At 32.3% G+C, this 17,649-nt stretch overlaps 1 protein-coding gene across 1 annotated transcript in view; it reads left to right on the top strand.

Annotated features, from left to right (window-relative positions):
- Nucleotides 1-17,649, top strand: part of Cbp53E (Calbindin 53E) — a 112,482-nt gene that overhangs the window by 28,644 nt on the left and 66,189 nt on the right. The gene's annotated exons all lie outside the window — the stretch shown is intronic.

Raw genomic sequence — 17,649 nt, 5'->3', positions numbered from 1 at the left:
ATTTATTGTCGAGCCAATTTAATAGGCAACATTTGACGTCTATCAATTTTATCTTCGAAGAGAGGTAACCTGCTTAAAAACATCGATTAAAGTGAATTAATCGATACGGATTTGAAACATTTGTCAATCGAATTTATTAATTTATGATGATTTTTATTCACAAGTAATCAATGCATTCGATTCTAGATGTCAGATTTCGATTTTTAGAGTAACGTCCCTGGTATTTAAAAAGAAAAAAGGCTTATTGACACAAAATTGTAGTGACGTCAGTTCTTCAATTCAGAAATTGTTTATTATGTTTAGAATAGTTTATCAGTAAAATGAAATCTTAAAATTACTTGTATCGATCATTATTATTATATTAATATGTAGTAGTTATTGAAAAAAGTCAAGGAAATGTGCAGTTCTAACAAAACGAAATATCATTTTATTATATGTCGTCGTTACTAAGTCACGTTCTTGAATTTTGTTGAACTGTCAAATGTTGCCTATTAAAATGGCTCTACTATAATTGTTTAAAAATCTACAAAGCTACACTTCAGTTACAAAATCTACTGTCTACGGTTGTGTCTACGAATATTCGTAGAACATAGTCTACATTTTTTTTATCGCGAGCCAAAGTTATGAAGCTAGTGTCAAATAAAGAAGTAGAAACCTGCATAATAATACGAGAATTTGGGCCTATTACCTATATGGTTATATTTCACGCTATGTATAGTGTGAAAAAACATAATCACTAAGCAATCAAAGCACTTGTATCGCAATCAGTTTCCAACAAATTGACAGCAATTTTCATAGTTGCGAACTGAGCGAATTCTATTGAGTTTCTGCGCAACACGGTAAGCTGTTTTAGCAGTTCATGTATTGCGAATAGATTGTAATGACTCTGCAGCTAAACCAAGCAGCTTTTGTACCACGATATTTCAGGGCCTTAATTTTTCAATTATTCAATTAATATTAAATCCAGTGTACAATAATGACAGAACTGTAATGGGTCAGCTAGCGCCATCACCAACTCACACTTACGGCCGATTTTTCAATGCTTGGATAAAACTTATCCGTCCAATAAAGTATTACACGATAATATTAAAATGTCTCGTAAACTGTCAAATACGGGCAATTAGAATACGTTTTTAAAATGGTAGTTTTATACATTATTCGACGAATAAGTTTTATCCAAGCATTGAAAAATCGGCCCTTATTCAACTATTTAGTAGTTTTAGGGTCAAAATATTTAAGTTTTATTACGTTCGTGATAATTATAAAGATATGTATTTAATAGGTATGCATTCTTTTTAATTCAATCTAGTATAATCAAGTCAGTATAATCAGTAGGTAAGTATTTTTTAGTTTTCTTTCTCCCAATAGTTTTGCAAAGAAAATATACCTTACAAAATAAGCTTAAAATATTCGGCATCCCGTATATCCCGCAAACATATTGCTCACGAAGTTAACATTCACTGAACTCATGTGAAATTTATATATATGTATAAATAAACATTTATTTTAACAACTTAATGATGTTTTTCTGGCGCCATTCCAAAACCTGGTTATGTCTTATAGCAGTATTATTTCCATAGTGTGAAAGAGATAGCGCTATACCTACGACTATATAGCGCTGTCACTATTCCACACTCTCACACGGCTGACCCTTTCACCTCAACTAAAATTCCTTGTGATCTCCAAGACTTGTTTGTTTAACCTCCGTGTTTTTAAACGTCTGAGTCTCTTTCACGAGGGTTAAGGTCGTGATAAATTATTTCAATTGCCTAATGATGTAAACGTATCAAGGTTTCTGGGAATTTAGATTGTAATGTGTGGGTGGGAGGGTTGAATTTTGAGTGAATTACAACGTACCTACGGGATGTCTGAATTCTGAAAGTAATGCAGAAATGACATATCTGGGAAAATTATACAATAGGGAATATGCATAAAATTTGAAATGGCCTAAAATATTTTTTTCTCGAATACTTATTATCGTAATATTATAATGAAAAGGATTTTTTTTATTTACTTATTATTTAAACCCCTAAAATAATATTCAAAAAGTGCAAAATAATGGAGCGAAATTCAAACTTCCAAAACGCACCACCACCAATGAAAAACATGAATACTCCCCATTGTTAAATAAATTTTGACCCTTTTTATTCAATTATTATAGACTTTTATAAATATAATTTACATTAGTTACGTTTTCTTTAGTAAAATAATGAACAAAGTGGAAACCTACTCAAAGAAAGTAAAAAAAAGTTTTATCGGTAATCAAAATTAACTTTATACATAATTTAAAATAGACATACAATAGTTTTCTTAATCTTGTAATACCTTTTAACGGTCAAGAGACACGGAGTATAATTAGATAAAACATAATATTATGTACAAATTATTATATTAACGTATTAAAAATAGACCAAAATGCTGTATTCTCTATGTCAGTTTATCTTTTTACAATGCAATATAACTCGTTTGAAATAAATACTGTAAAAAACATAGCTTTATCCTTACCTTTATCGATTTTTCGGTACGGTATTTAATTACAACCAATCAGGGATATACCTTGTGTAATTAAGTTATTAAATCCATCATTCAAAAACAATTGTTTCATGTTCACAGAGAAAACACAAAGCCATACGAATTCTGAAGCATTTTATCAGATTTGAAACAATACGACTAGAGATTTTGAATGGTCGATTTTTGGAATAGAGTTACCAATGAATAAAAGACTAATCTGCTATATCTACATAATATTTCCTACTACTATTATAAATGCGAAAGTTTGTGAGGATGGATGGATGTATATGTGAGTTGGCACCGTCATCTGGTTGAACCTGCTACTTGATTGAATGACTAGCACTAGAATGACGACATTTCATTGAATGACTAAATCCGCTCTGTTCAAAGGTCTATGACAATCCGCTAACTCTAGTTGGACGTTGAGAGGCGCTAGTTAAATCAACGTTGATTTAACCAGATTACGGTGAATAAAATCAGTGGCGGTACGTTCATACAAGCCGAAAAGCCCGGCTTGCCTTAGAAATTCGCTACGAGATAGGAAAATAACCAAATTCACGTTTGAATATTCGCGCGCAATGAGCAGTTCATAATTTGCTCCGAAATTCAATGAAAACTCACCTACAATATAATATATAATACGCCTAGCATAAAACAATGACGAATTCGAGTAAACTTTTAATTTCATCCTTCTTCCTATCACAATAAGGTCGTACCTTTTATTTTGACGTTACAATCTAAATTGGATGGATTATAACATGTAGTTGTCTCGCTTGCACGCGTGGGCTTTTACCGGGCTTTGCGCTCATCTCTTCTAACGTATGAAATTTCGTCTAAGTAGCTACATACCTAGCCATAGAATTCTATAGCAATCTGTATGGAAAATAAAGCCACGATAAAGCCCGGCTTTAACAGTGTGAAGATAGTTACGATTGCGCGAACGAACGTCGTGAATATTATTGTTATTAGACCTAATAATTAGGTATAGTTTGTTTGAGCGGGTGATTATATCGGTGTAATTTAGGTTATGTTTTTCGAATTTTGTGATAAAATGAGTGTCGCGACAGCAGATTGTGTTGTAAATTGTGATGGTTTGCTTTGTGCTCAGCGGGGGAAAGGTAAAATCATTAAACTTTACTGAAAAACATCAATTAATTTCTTCATAAAAACCAACTCCCGATTTGTGCATTACCCAAACAGCTAGTAAGTCACATAAACGAAATTTTAATTAAAATATGTTTACGAATTAATCGATTTCATGAATAAGAATTGCTTAGAAGCCCCAGCTGTTGAAACTTGCACATTTGGTACTTGGTAGTTATGATTTCTGCTAGTAGGTATAAGGTAGTTCTTCCACGGAGCGTGCTTTCTCATCGTTAAATCGAATTCATAGGTACGTATTTAACCCTAGAAAGATAGTCTGCGTCAAAATGACTCCTGCGTTTTCGAAATATAGCTGTATCTTTTTAAATGTCGCGAATCCATAACTGTGCTTATAGGACATTTCATAAGTCACTGAGAGCTAACCTATGGTATAGGTGTCAATAAAGTTAGTGTAACCGATTTTGAAATATAACGACTACGTGAGTCAAAATTACGCATGATTATCTTTACCGTGACTTTTAAGATTTTGACTTCTATGGTAGTTTGAATATTTTTCGGCTTATTATTACTGTATATTGTGACTTATGTTAAAAATTTATTTTTATACATATTGGAGCAAATACAGAAAACATTTGGTGATAGAAAATTGGAAGAATATTGTATATTAGCCGCTCTTATGCAAAGCGATGAGGGTCCCTGTAAAGAAACCGATAGTGAAGTAGGAGGACCACGAAATTGAAGATGACGAGAAAAGTGACACAGAAGAAGCTTTTCCCGATGAGTTACAAAGCAAAAATGATATATTACATTCAAGCAAAAGGCGGAGTAGATGCATTAGACCGAATGTGTTCCCTGATGTTCAATAGTAGCAAGACAATGAGATGGCCAATGGCTTTATTTCATGGAATCAATAAAATTACCTGCATATTGCATATTAAATTTATAGCCACAATGTTAACAACAAAGCACAAAAACATCTGAGTCAATAAAACATGAAATATAGAAGCATGGAACTGTCTTCTTTGTTTATGCGTGGGTGTTTAGAATCACCAGCTTTGATAAGATATTTGCGTGATAATATCTCCAATTTGTTATCAAATGAAGTATCTGGTACATAATAAGAAAGTACTGAGGAGGCCTTCGGAAAATAAACGTATTTACTATACTTTTTGTCCTTCTGAAATATGACGAAAGGCAAATTCCTCCTGCAAAAAATGGAACATGTTTATATGTCGTGAGCATACGTTGATATGTGCTAAACTTGTTTCTCACTATTTTTTTATATAACTATATGTACAAAATATATATAACATATAAAAAAGTCTGATAATTGTGGTCAAAAATAAGTTTTTATTAGAAATAATACGAGTTACAAGAATTGTAGATTTAAAGCAGACGTATAATGTTTTCGTTTTTTTATATGTATAAAAATAATTAAAAATAAATTATTTGTAGTGCGAATTATTCTAATATAACTGTAACTATATAATAACTTACAATTTATAGAAAAAAAGCAATATACCTTGACTTAGAGCTTACTAAGAAACATGCGTAAATTTGACGCATGACTATCTTTCCCGTACTACTCAATATGATTATCTTTCTAGGGTTAAGAAATACACAAGGCCAAGAACGCCTTATTGAATTATCAATAATTGAAAGTTGTTAGGTAATTGAATTCTAAAACAATCACCTACTTTCTTCCGATTCCGATTCCGATTCCGATGTTATAAAATCTTTCCTTCAGAAGATCGCCGTTTTGAATTATTAGAATATAAATGATCTGTTCAATTTTATTAATAATATAATGTCATACAGTTTAATAATTATAATTTATCGATTTTAATGATAAACGTTTGACTCAACTGTTAGCGGGCGCGCGTGAAAATTTAGAAGATTTGATTCGGTAATTACACAGTAGGTATAGGTACCTTAGGAAGGTTTCTAATTCAAGAAAAGGGTACCCAGCAAAAACTTTGAAAACTTTGGGCTTGCCCAGTCCTTACACCCTAGGCACGCCACTGAATAAAATATATTATGGTTGGTTACTCTTTCACAAAAAAACTATCGCACAGATTTTGATGAAACTTTACAGTAATATAGAATAACACATGAGCTATAGAAATACTTCTTTTTTGTAAATTAATGTTATATTCTTCTAAATATTATATAATTATTATTCCAAAAGCGTATTCTGGTCCAATATGCATATTGCAGTATCATATTTTTCATTAGCACGATTCTGTGGAAAATTAAATTATGCGACGCTCCTGCCCACAAAGTACATATAAATGTACAATTTTACAGTAAAATAACACTATTTTATATTTAAATCAACAATAATTTAAAAGCACAGATAACATAATGCAAAACTAATTTAAAGCCTGTTTTAATTTTTCTATTTTTCCGTTCGTTTATTCATTTTATTCCTAAGAGAATATATTGCCTTATAATAGGCTTAAGACATAGTTCTTTATAATATGCTTTAGAGTAAACTTTTAATAAATTGATTCTAGTACATATTAAAAGTATTAAAATACCGTAGTTCTTCCTTTCGAACAGAGCCATTAGGAAAAATAAATTAACCCTTACAAATGCGATTCGAGATGGCGATGCGATCTTTCATGTTAATAATATATAAATGCTTATGTTTTATGATGATATTCTCTCATATAGAGGCCATATAAAACCATAAACCCGACTGTACAATAAGAAAAAGAAATAAAAGTCATCATGAGAGATAAGCATGAAAATAATAATTTTCCCTGATTGCTGGCACTATACTTATTACACTATTCTTACGCAAATGACTATACTAAACATGTCTTCATTCAAGAATATTATAATATGTATGTAACATATTATAATACTAGATTTACGCCCGCGGCTTCGCCCGCGTTTTCAAAGGAAAACCCGCATAGTTCCCGTTCCCGTGGGATTTCCGGGATAAAACCTATCCTATGTGTTAATCCAAGTTACCCTCTATATGTGTGCTAAATTTCATTGTAATCGGTTCAGTAGTTTTTACGTGAAAGAGTAACAAACATCCATACATCCATACATCCATACATCCATACAAACTTTCGCCTTTATAATAGTATTAAGATATTAAGATTCTTGTTACGGCGCATTTACACCAAACGAACATAGCTAGAGCAAGAGCATTCGTTCGTGATCTTTTAGTGTAAACGAAAACTCGTATCCAGCGTTGTTCAGTATTAGAACATTGCATAGAATCGATCGTTTGATGTAAATTCACCGTTGGAGCCTGATGCGCACACCATTTGAATAATAAACAAATATACTATGAAATAATCGTGTGGGCTGAACAATAGTATCAAATGAGCTTGATTCCTTGAAGCGTGGGATGTTTAGGATCAAACTGAAGATCCCGATGGGATTTGCGAGTTATTTACAATCCTTTGACGTCATTATTTATCCAACCTTTGTTCGTTGGTTTGTAATCTGTTATTTACATATTTATTTGTGTTGGCGCGTGGTTGCTAGATATAGATAGCGTATTAAGTCCAAAGAGGTATGATTCCAGTTATTGGACAAATAATGATAATGGTTCGTGTGATTTTGACTAACTTTAAATTTGAATTAAGATAATTTTATGAAAGTCTAGCCTGAATATATGTATTTATTATTGGATTTCGTGCATTGATTCATTCTTCTTTTATAGAATCTGTGTGAACTTCACTCCTTATATTATAACTATTAATTATACACAGTGAATTTTTCATGTGCGTGGATGGCCAAATCATAAGCTAGAAATAATTGCATAGATATATATACATATATGTACATAATATACCTAATGAATGAAACAAACTATGATTATCTATATTCTATAAGATTCTATTATATATCTATATAATCATAGTTTGTTTCATTATATAGAAACATGTAACCTAGGCAAATATCAATGTTCCATAAAAAATACATCCTGTATTATTGAACCACCTTATACCACCGGAAATTAGGACAAATTCTTGGTAGTTACGACGTAATATGGCAAACAAAGAAAGGTACTCTAAATTCTCTCCGTATATATCTTAATTTTAACCTCTAAAGTAAATCATCATCCTTTTTAAAGCTGTAATAACGTTGTACAACTAAAAACACTTTAAACTTGAAGCTCGAGTAATTGGGTTGTAACTTTAAAAATGATACTCGAAAATGTCTCATTATTTTCAGTCTTTTCTGAAATATGATAAAGGATTCCGCAAAAATTAAACGAGCGAATTTCATTTTAAACGTTTTTCCGTCTTTTCATTTATGAATATGCATTTTGTAGAGAATTTATAATGTAACTAGCTTCCGCCCATGACTTCGTACGTGCATCCCCGTTTTTCCCCGTTCCCGCAAGAATTTCGGGAAATCCATTCTTAGCGGATGCCTACGTCCTAACATCTACCTGCATGCCAAATTTCAGCCCGATCGGGCCGATACGTCCAGTGGTTTGGGCTGTGCGTTGATAGATCACTATATCAGTCACCTTTGAGTTTTATTTAAGTATATATAGATGAGTTTTACATTTTATATGACTACCGTGAACTTGCAAGTTTGTTTATTATATAAATACTCATACATTATTACATGTTGTCTTAGTGTTATTTAGGGCACATATATCAACCGACCTTTCTTGCGAAAAGGTTTATGCAAAAGTGTAATACTAAAAATGTCACCTTGAATGTAAGTAAGTCTGTTACGAGCTGAATAATAAAACCAAAAACTGCTATGATTCTTAACGTTAAGAAACAGGTATCTTATAAAAGTAATTTTGAACAATTTTGAAGTATAAAATGTTATTTGATAATTTGTTTTAATTGTTGCAAAACTCGAGTGTAGCCTATATTTCTTTCTCTGAAATAATAACTGAATTTTGATCATCTGTCTATGTCCCTATTATTTTATTTTTATGTTCGAAAACCTCTACAAATAACATTAATATACGCTTTTTTTCTATTTATTTGTTTAAAATAAACATTGCATTCGTATATATGCAAATACGTCACGCAAGGCAAGTACGACCGCAACGTACGTGTAGCAGTGTTGCCAATTTCGAAAACATAATAAATAGTTCGTTGAATGAAATATGCAAATATTCGACGCTCTATTTACGCGAAGAAAGGTGTCATCTGACTATAAAAATATGGGACTTCTTGTTATACACCTTTATGTAGTTAGCTGTAATAAATATAGATACACATACCTTGATATTGGAAACTTGAACATTAAGGGCCGATTTTTCAATGCTTGGATAAAGCTTATTCGTCGAATAATGTATAAAACTACCATTTTAAAAACGTATTCTAATTGCCCGTATTTGACAGTTTACGTGACATTTTAATATTATCGTGTAATACTTTATTAGACGGATAAGTTTTATCCAAGCATTGAAAAATCGGCCCTAAATTTAATTAGCAGTTAATTAACTAATTTCTAAAACAATATCATTTGCGCGGAATTATGGCAAAACTGCAGCAGCTCTTGCTCCATTATTTAATCCATTTGTCTATGTTTAACAAAAAAGCATGTGTGCAGTAGTGAAACTTCTGATCAAGATTTAATAATACTAAAATCATCGCTTTACTCCATGACGTGACGGTATATCGATTACGCGTCCTTGAAATTTTACTCTCAACGCGCCTACACAAGTTTCACTTCAATAAATATTTTAGTTTGAACATTAACCTCTACAAGCGGATTGTCAAATCACGTAATGTTTTGTTTTAATCCCTAACAGCTATGACGAAACTTAGTACTGATTTAGAAACCCTAGATGTACAAACATGTGTAAAATGAACAAGAACCTGTAATCTTGTCCAGAATTACACTTCATATCTACTTAGATTTGATAACTATAAACAACTAAGTGAACCCACTGGAATTAATTTTTGGAGAAAAACGTAGTTACCTTCTAATTACGCTTTAGTCTTCATTTACTGTTATTACAAACATTCAATTATTTATGGCCTAATTATTTATATTCACAATAAATATACTTAATCCTTTTGCATTCTGTTGTCTGGCAGAAATCGCTAACAGCGATAAGACCGCCCTCTATACATGGAATTACTTGTACCACTCTTATTTTTGTAATTCTGTATTTACTTATTTAGCAACGGTTTAGCCCACATTTAGCCTCGAAAGAATACACATAAAAACAGGTACAGAAGTAGACCTTACACAGACTGACAGACCTTATAATAGGTATAAGCTATATACAGGGTGTCCCACTATTGGTATACTAAGCGCGAAGGGACTTGTAGTTTTGCATACACTGATCACGTAATAAATAGATCTTCTCTAGCTTCGCACAGCCGGCATATAACGATTCGCTAATGTGAGCATTTTGTCTATGAAAACATAATCTTAAACGATAGCTCACGTGCGGGTGGCAAAAATGGGCGAATTGCTTGTTAGGGATGTACACAAAGAGTTTTAAGAATTCATTTATTTGAAAAAAAATGCATCTGGAATTTTATAAGTATTTTTTACGTACTCAGCGTACCTATGCAAAAATATAACATCCATTGAGCTTAGAATACCGACGGTGGGACACCCTGTATATTATCCGTGGTATAGCTATGGATTAAAGTAACATGTTTACGTAATAGATTATCAAATAACTATGTTTACATTAATTGTTTGAAAACGGATATTACAGTTCTAATGCATTCCAATCATTGCTTTGAGTTGTTTATTGTAAACAAATGAATACATGGTTTAATAAACGTATATAAATCAGTGAAATATAAACGGTAGGGATTTGTTTAAATTATTTTCATGTTTTTAGAATTGTGTATTGATTCGTACGGTTGCGATAATTTTAGGAAGCGGCTGTTTATTTTTTGTCTGTCCCTTAGGGGTGATACATTATATTTGAATTTAACATTTTAATCCGATATGTTTTCACATATTACAATTTACAGACCGTATAAAATATGTGTGTTCATGTGTGTGTTATTTCCTTGTTATTTCAATAATCGATTTTTCATTTCAATCCTTCGCATCAAATGGAGCTGCTAGGTATATCTTAAAATTAAAACTTTTAAGCTATTGCATAGCTTCTATCGCGGGCCTTGAGCGCGGGGACCGAATCGAGAAATTCCGTAACGAAAAAAACCTCACGCTCCCCACTCCGACGTACACGGAGGTGTGGCTTGAAGGCATGCTATGCAATAGCTTTACCGCGGCAGTCCCCAAGTGCCACACGTCTTTTTTATTTTGTTTATCTTCACCAATATCAAACATCCTATATAAACTCATGCGTATACTTATCACAAAAGGTACTATACTAAATACTATATCATTCTGTGACAGTGCCTACAAATGATGAAGTCCATGAGTAAATAAACATAAGCCCGAAATCCGTTGAAAACTAAGCTAAAAATTCTGCATATTTTCTTTGAACTAGGCAAAACGTCTCACATCTCTATGTGAGAAACATTATACAATAGGTATTGTAGTCCGTTACAAAACGAATGTACTATTAAAACTTTTACCTATTTGCATTCTATCGAGGTGTACATAATCTAGAAGCCAATTGTTATTTTGATTACAATATTTACGATCGCCTAACACACACACAAGGCATGTACACACCTAGTTGTCGAAACAAATATTATAAAGGGCAAGAAAGATTAGCTTTTTTATCGATGATCGAGTAAAAAAATATATTTACCATCCGAAAACATCATCTGTACGATAAAAATAGGCTATGTTTTATCCCGGTTCAACTTGTATAAAGCTAGTACATATGTATTTAATATAGAAACGAGATTCCTGACACTGAACGCATAAAACACGCTTTTTCTCGCAAAATACTCATATAAAAAATATATTACCCTGTAGTCCTTCTAAGTGTGCATAAGATCTACGGTTAAGTAACTCTACCCAGGGTATTTTATTTTAGTTTTTCTTTATATTAAACTATACAAAAACAATAATTCATAGATATCATCCATACGAACTTTGGTTTTTGAAGTGAAATTTTCAAGTTAAATTTCAAGATTATGGGGAATAGCGTCACGACATGGAGTAAGGCGACGATTTTGATATCTTTGAATCTTGCTAAAGAAGTTTCACTTCTGACACGTGTGCTCGGCACATACGCTCTTTTTTTATAAGTATTAGAAGTATTCAGAATCTTAGTAACCAGCTCTCAGCCTAACACATTTTGTTCCTATTTGCTCCAAGCAAGACGTTACATTGTGTATGCTTATAAAACATGCATAAACAGAAAGATACGGTTTTCTAGTTACGCTGTGAAGGCATCTTTCTTTCATTTCATACATTTTTGTTTGCTACGACAATCCTACTATAAGTAATGTTTAAGAAAATTCTGAAAGATGTGGGATTTCCGGGCTAAAAAGCAGCCTATGTCTTATTCTGGGTCTTCAGCTACCAATTAATTACATTGTAATCGGTATAGTAATATTTGCGTGAAAGAGTAACAAACATATCCTCACGAACTTTCGCATATTTTGTAATATTAATAGGATATAGATTGACTTAAAACCAGGCTATGACATAGCCATAAAGCCTTTCAAATAAACAAAAAAGGGAAGATAAATGAACAGCTAGAAATTTGACACGCATCGTCAATCAACGTTTTTTCTTCAAATATCTGTCCCTGAAATTTGACTTGTGGACAGCGAAATTAGGCAATTTATCAAACTTAGGATGTTCTTGGAACAGATTGGATTTCAATAACTTAAAAAAAAACTTTTTTTTTTGAAATATTAAGGCCTTATCCAATTTCTTAATTGAGTAGAAACCCTATTCTCGATTCTGTCCCCGCGCTCAAGGCCCGCGATAGAAGCTATGCAATAGCTTAATAAAAAGTTTCAGGAGATCGATTCACATTTTAAATTTATAATAACATATTTATTCCTGCTAGAAAATGTAAGAAGCCAAATGGGATACGAAACGAAAAGAGATTTACGCTGCAAAATGAATACACATACAAATATTATGTTACGAAACTGGCGTTTTCAATTTGAACTGGATGAAATGTCACATAAAATGTCGCTATCGTGGATCTTCGAGACATCAAATATTTGCATCAAATTGTCCTGAATTGGATTTTATTCACATAACATTTATATTCGGGTTAGAGCTCAAAATGGTAGACGAAACAATTTGGAGTAAGGACTGACTAGCTGATCTTATGCAGCTTAAATTGATCGTTTTTTTTTAATAAATCTATAGATTATTGTTACATAATACAATCAATAAAAAAAGCTTTTGTAATTGTATTTTTTTATAACTTGAACTTGAACAAAATTTAACTCTTTAAATTCTAGTCATTATTGTTTAATATCTAAGTAGTAGAAAACGTAAATATTGATGCATTTTATTTTGAGGTTGAAAATTATTTATAATACACGTTAAATTGTTAAAAAAATTATTATGAACTTGACTTCTTATGTAAAACCGAGAAGGTCAATGTTATCGTAAAACCTTCGAATGAATTTAATAATTGCGTGATACGAGGAATTAAAAAATGAATTACGTGTGCAATCAAATATTAAGGTGTTGGTAGGTTCATGTTCAAGGTAGTATAAAATTCTTAAATAAGTATTGATTAAGGCGTCCTTGCGTATTTCTCCACTTACAATTTGAAAACATATGTTTATGTTTTGATTTTTTTCTATAATCATAAAAAAAAAATTATTTCGTTAATAGGTACTTTTTTTATAATATTCCTTGCAGTTCGAGGATGGTCCTTATGGAGAAAAAACGTAAACGGGCGAAGCCGGGGCGCATCGCTAGTATGTTATAAATTTTAGTTAACATATACAAATAACAATTCGCTTCCATAAATTCACTGTTACAAAATTCCATTCTTCATTGCATTAGTTTATTCGATGAATTCTCAATTGATATTCAAATGAATAGTTATTTCTGAATATGGAATTGATTGTAGTTTCTAAATTCCTAGCGTATGAAACGTATTAGAAGTTTATTCATATTTTAAATGCAATAAGGTTCATTTGATTATAATTCATATTTGAAATTGTACTAACAAGTTTCATTCAGAAATCCTGTAGCATATTAATTACACTTATTATTGTTCTAGAATTAAGAAGATCAATTCTTACTGCTGATTAAAAAAAAATGTGTGCGTGTACTAGAGTACACACGTAAGAAGTGAAACTTCTTTATGTCCTTATTTTTCAAAAAATAATTTACTATATACAATATTAAAGAAATACGTTAGTCACACGCTCGTCGCTACCTACTTAAATATTTACACCGGCCGCTGCTGCAACTCGCTCGCTTCGCTCGCTCGGCTCGTGCGGTAGTTCAAAAGTTAACCTAAGATGCTCGTCGCTTCGCTCCTCGCTACCTATTTACATATTTACACCGGCTGCTGCTGCAACTCGCTCGCTTCGCTCGCTCGGCTCGTGCGGTAGTTCAAAAGTTAACCTAAGATGCTCGTCGCTTCGCTCCTCGCTACCTATTTGAATATTTACGCCGGCCACTGCCGCGACTCGCTCGCTTCGCTCGCTTGGCTCGTGCGGTAGTTCAAAAGTTAACCTAAGATGCTCGTCGCTTCGCTCCTCGCTACCTATTTAAATATTTACACCGGCCGCTGCTGCAACTCGCTCGCTTCGCTCGCTCGGCTCGTGCGGTAGTTCAAAAGTTAACCTAAGATGCTCGTCGCTTCGCTCCTCGCTACCTATTTAAATATTTACACCGGCCGCTGCTGCAACTCGCTCGCTTCGCTCGCTCGGCTCGTGCGGTAGTTCAAAAGTTAACCTAAGATGCTCGTCGCTTCGCTCCTCGCTACCTATTTGAATATTTACGCCGGCCACTGCCGTTTTCAGCTTATAAAGGATTTCGACTCAGGCGGATTTTGATTGGACAGAGAGTTTGAGGTTTATTCTTATAAATTTTGAATTCATAAAATTATAATTGAACACCTGACACCAATCAAGCAAACACGTGTTTACGTGAGTCATAGATTTATTATCGTATACTCCTAAAATGTTTTCTAAGAAACAATAGTGTACTTACATTGTCGGCACGTTCTTAAAGTCGGTAACTTATTTTTGTTCGAACAATAGAGGTAATAAATTCCTAATGATCAAGTTGTAAAGGTTGTAAAATAAAAAAAATATTCTATATTAAAACGTAAGTATGTATATATAATATGTGCGTCATTAATTTCTGACTGTTTCGAAATTTGGTGCAAAATAAAATAGTGTGTAAATAAAATTTGTAAAAAATCAATAAAATAAAACAATTGAGTAAAGATCTATAGGCATATTATGTATGTATTTATACAAGGTATGTATATTATATATTTATACAGGGAACTTCTCAACGTGTTATCTATGAAATTATACTTTTACTCAATTGTTTAATTTTATTTACACACTGTTTTATTTTGCACACTTCAAAAAGCATAAAATAAAATATTCTATATTAAAACGTATATATAATAATATGTGCGTCATTAATTTCTGACTGTTTCGAAATTTGGTGCAAAATAAAATTTGTAAAAAATTAATAAAATAAAACAATTGAGTAAAGATCTATAGGCATATGTATGTATTTATACAAGATATGTATATATTTATACAGGGAACTTCTCAACGTGTTATCTATGAAATTATACTTTTACTCAATTGTTTAATTTTATTTACACACTGTTTTATTTTGCACCAAATCTCGAAACAGTCAGAAATTAATGACGCACATAGTAACTATATATACATATTAAGACAGAGGTTAAGCTTAAATAACTTGAAAAATAAATAACATGATCACGCCCACGTGTTGGTGTTTTAAAAAATTCAATCAAAAACTGAGAATAACTTTTAATATTTTAGAAAAATAAATATGTACCACAATCAACATTCAAATGTTAGAAAAAATTTATACCATAATTCCACCCACGTGTTAGTGTATATCTATACATATATTAATAAAATTGTAAAAAATTGAAAAATACAATCAAAAAGTGAGGTTAATTTTAAATAACTTAGAAAAATAAATACCATAATAACACCTAAGTATTAGAAAAAGAGATGTAATTACTTACTTTTTTTAGAAATTCACTGGAATTAGAATTAAAATAAACACTTAGATTTTGCTGATCACTTTAATGTAATATTACCACGTCACTATAGAGCGTTGGAAATTAATACGAGTGCAATAGAAAAACGGTCAAGTAAAGTGATAGGACGTACGTTAAAACGATACGCTATCCCTACTCCGCTGGAGAAAGTATACTTCGAATCACGCGTGGTAGGGATAAGAAAAAGTTGGCGCGTAACGCAAAAATGTCACGAGTACGGCGTAACGCAAAAATGTCACGCGCGCGGCGTAACGCAAAAATGTTACACAAAATTTTTTTCCACCCCCGATAAAGAAGTTTCACTTCAATAAATTAAAAAGTATCGACTGAGATGGTGGACATGCTATTTTATGCGTTTCCACCGAGCTAGAGATGTGCGAGGATGTGTAGCGAGGGATGTGTTTGTTAATAAACAATATAAAAAAAATAGAAGGCATTTCACAACTTCGCAACGCATCCTCGCACCACAAATTTTCCTCGCACAGCTTTGGTGGAAACCCCTACACATTTTCAGCACAGCTAGACATCCTCGCACGACACATTTCCTTCATCTCTAGTGGAAAAGCAGCCTAAAGTAGTTCAAACTCAAACTCAAACTCAAACATTTATTTATTCAATTATAGTTGAGCCAATTTAATAGGCAACATTTGACGTCTATCAATTTTATCTTCATAGGGTGGTAACCTGCTTAAAAACATCGATTAAAGCGAATTAATCGATACGGACTTGAAACAATTGTCAATCGAACTTGAAACACATGTCAATAATTTATGATGATTTTTATTCCCAAGTAACCAATGCATTCGATTCTAGATGTCAGATTTCGATTTTTAGAGTAACGTCTCTGGTATTTATAAAGAAAAAAGGTTTATTGACACAAAATTGTAGCGACGTCAGTTCTTTAAATAAGAAAATGTTTATTATGTTTAGAATGGTTTATCAGTAAAATCAAATCTTAAAATTAGTTGCATCGGTCATTATTATTATAAATATGTAATCGTAATTGAAAAAAGTTAAGCAAATGTGCAGTTCTAACAAAACGAAATATCATGTTATTCTATGTCGTCGTTACTAGGTTACGTTGTTGCATTTTGTTGAACTGTCAAATGTTGCCTATTAAAATGGCTCTACTATAGACTTCTTCGAGAAGCACTTTTGAAACGTCAAGATACATATTTTTAAAATTTACCACCGATTCGGAAAGCAGTATCTATGGAGAAGAATTATAGAAAAGAAGTTGAAAAAAGAATCAAACAATAATTTTCTCCTACTGGCAACCGTGTTTAAAAATAAATGATTATTGACATTGGCATTAAAACACAGATTTCCAGATAAAAGCGAGTCGGATCAATCCACTTAGCGACTTATATTGACGTATAAGTCGATTATACATATATGTATTATGCAATATGTGTGGCATTGCACTTGATTCTAGTATACTATTGTAAATGTAGGTAAGGGTGCTTGTATAGGTTTATAATATCTGTGGTAAGGGTTTAATTAGTACTGGAGTGCTGCTGTCCTAGTAACAAAGAATTTGGGAATCTGTTATCAATAGATATCTACTGATCTTTTTATGCAACGATTTAAATCAAAGACTACTTCGCCTTAATAAAATATTTTACACGAAGAATGCCCAATGAAATTTTGGAAAAGCAGCCTAGTGATTCGTACATTCATAATGTAGATTCAAACAAGATTTTGTTACTAGAAAGACATTTTAGCCACTTTTTATGTAGTATTTACTGAACAGATAGACCAGACTCTCAGTGGAGTTTCGTTTGCAAAAATAGCGGACCTAAATCTGACTTCTGATATATATTGTATAGATCCCAGACATCCTATAGACAATAGACAGATGTTGCCAACCAGTTTTATGGTCCCCCTCCCCCCACCCCGTTTATTAAATATGGCATACAAAGAAAAAAATAAAA

The sequence above is a fragment of the Colias philodice genome, chromosome 25, assembly GCF_061535455.1.
Source record: "Colias philodice isolate Cphi_HAF_F1 chromosome 25, ilColPhil1 Martin Lab GWU primary, whole genome shotgun sequence".
In the NCBI taxonomy this organism is placed as follows: domain Eukaryota; kingdom Metazoa; phylum Arthropoda; class Insecta; order Lepidoptera; family Pieridae; genus Colias; species Colias philodice.
The sequence above is the reverse complement of the archived record's forward strand: the minus strand, read 5'-3'. Positions and strand labels throughout refer to the sequence as shown.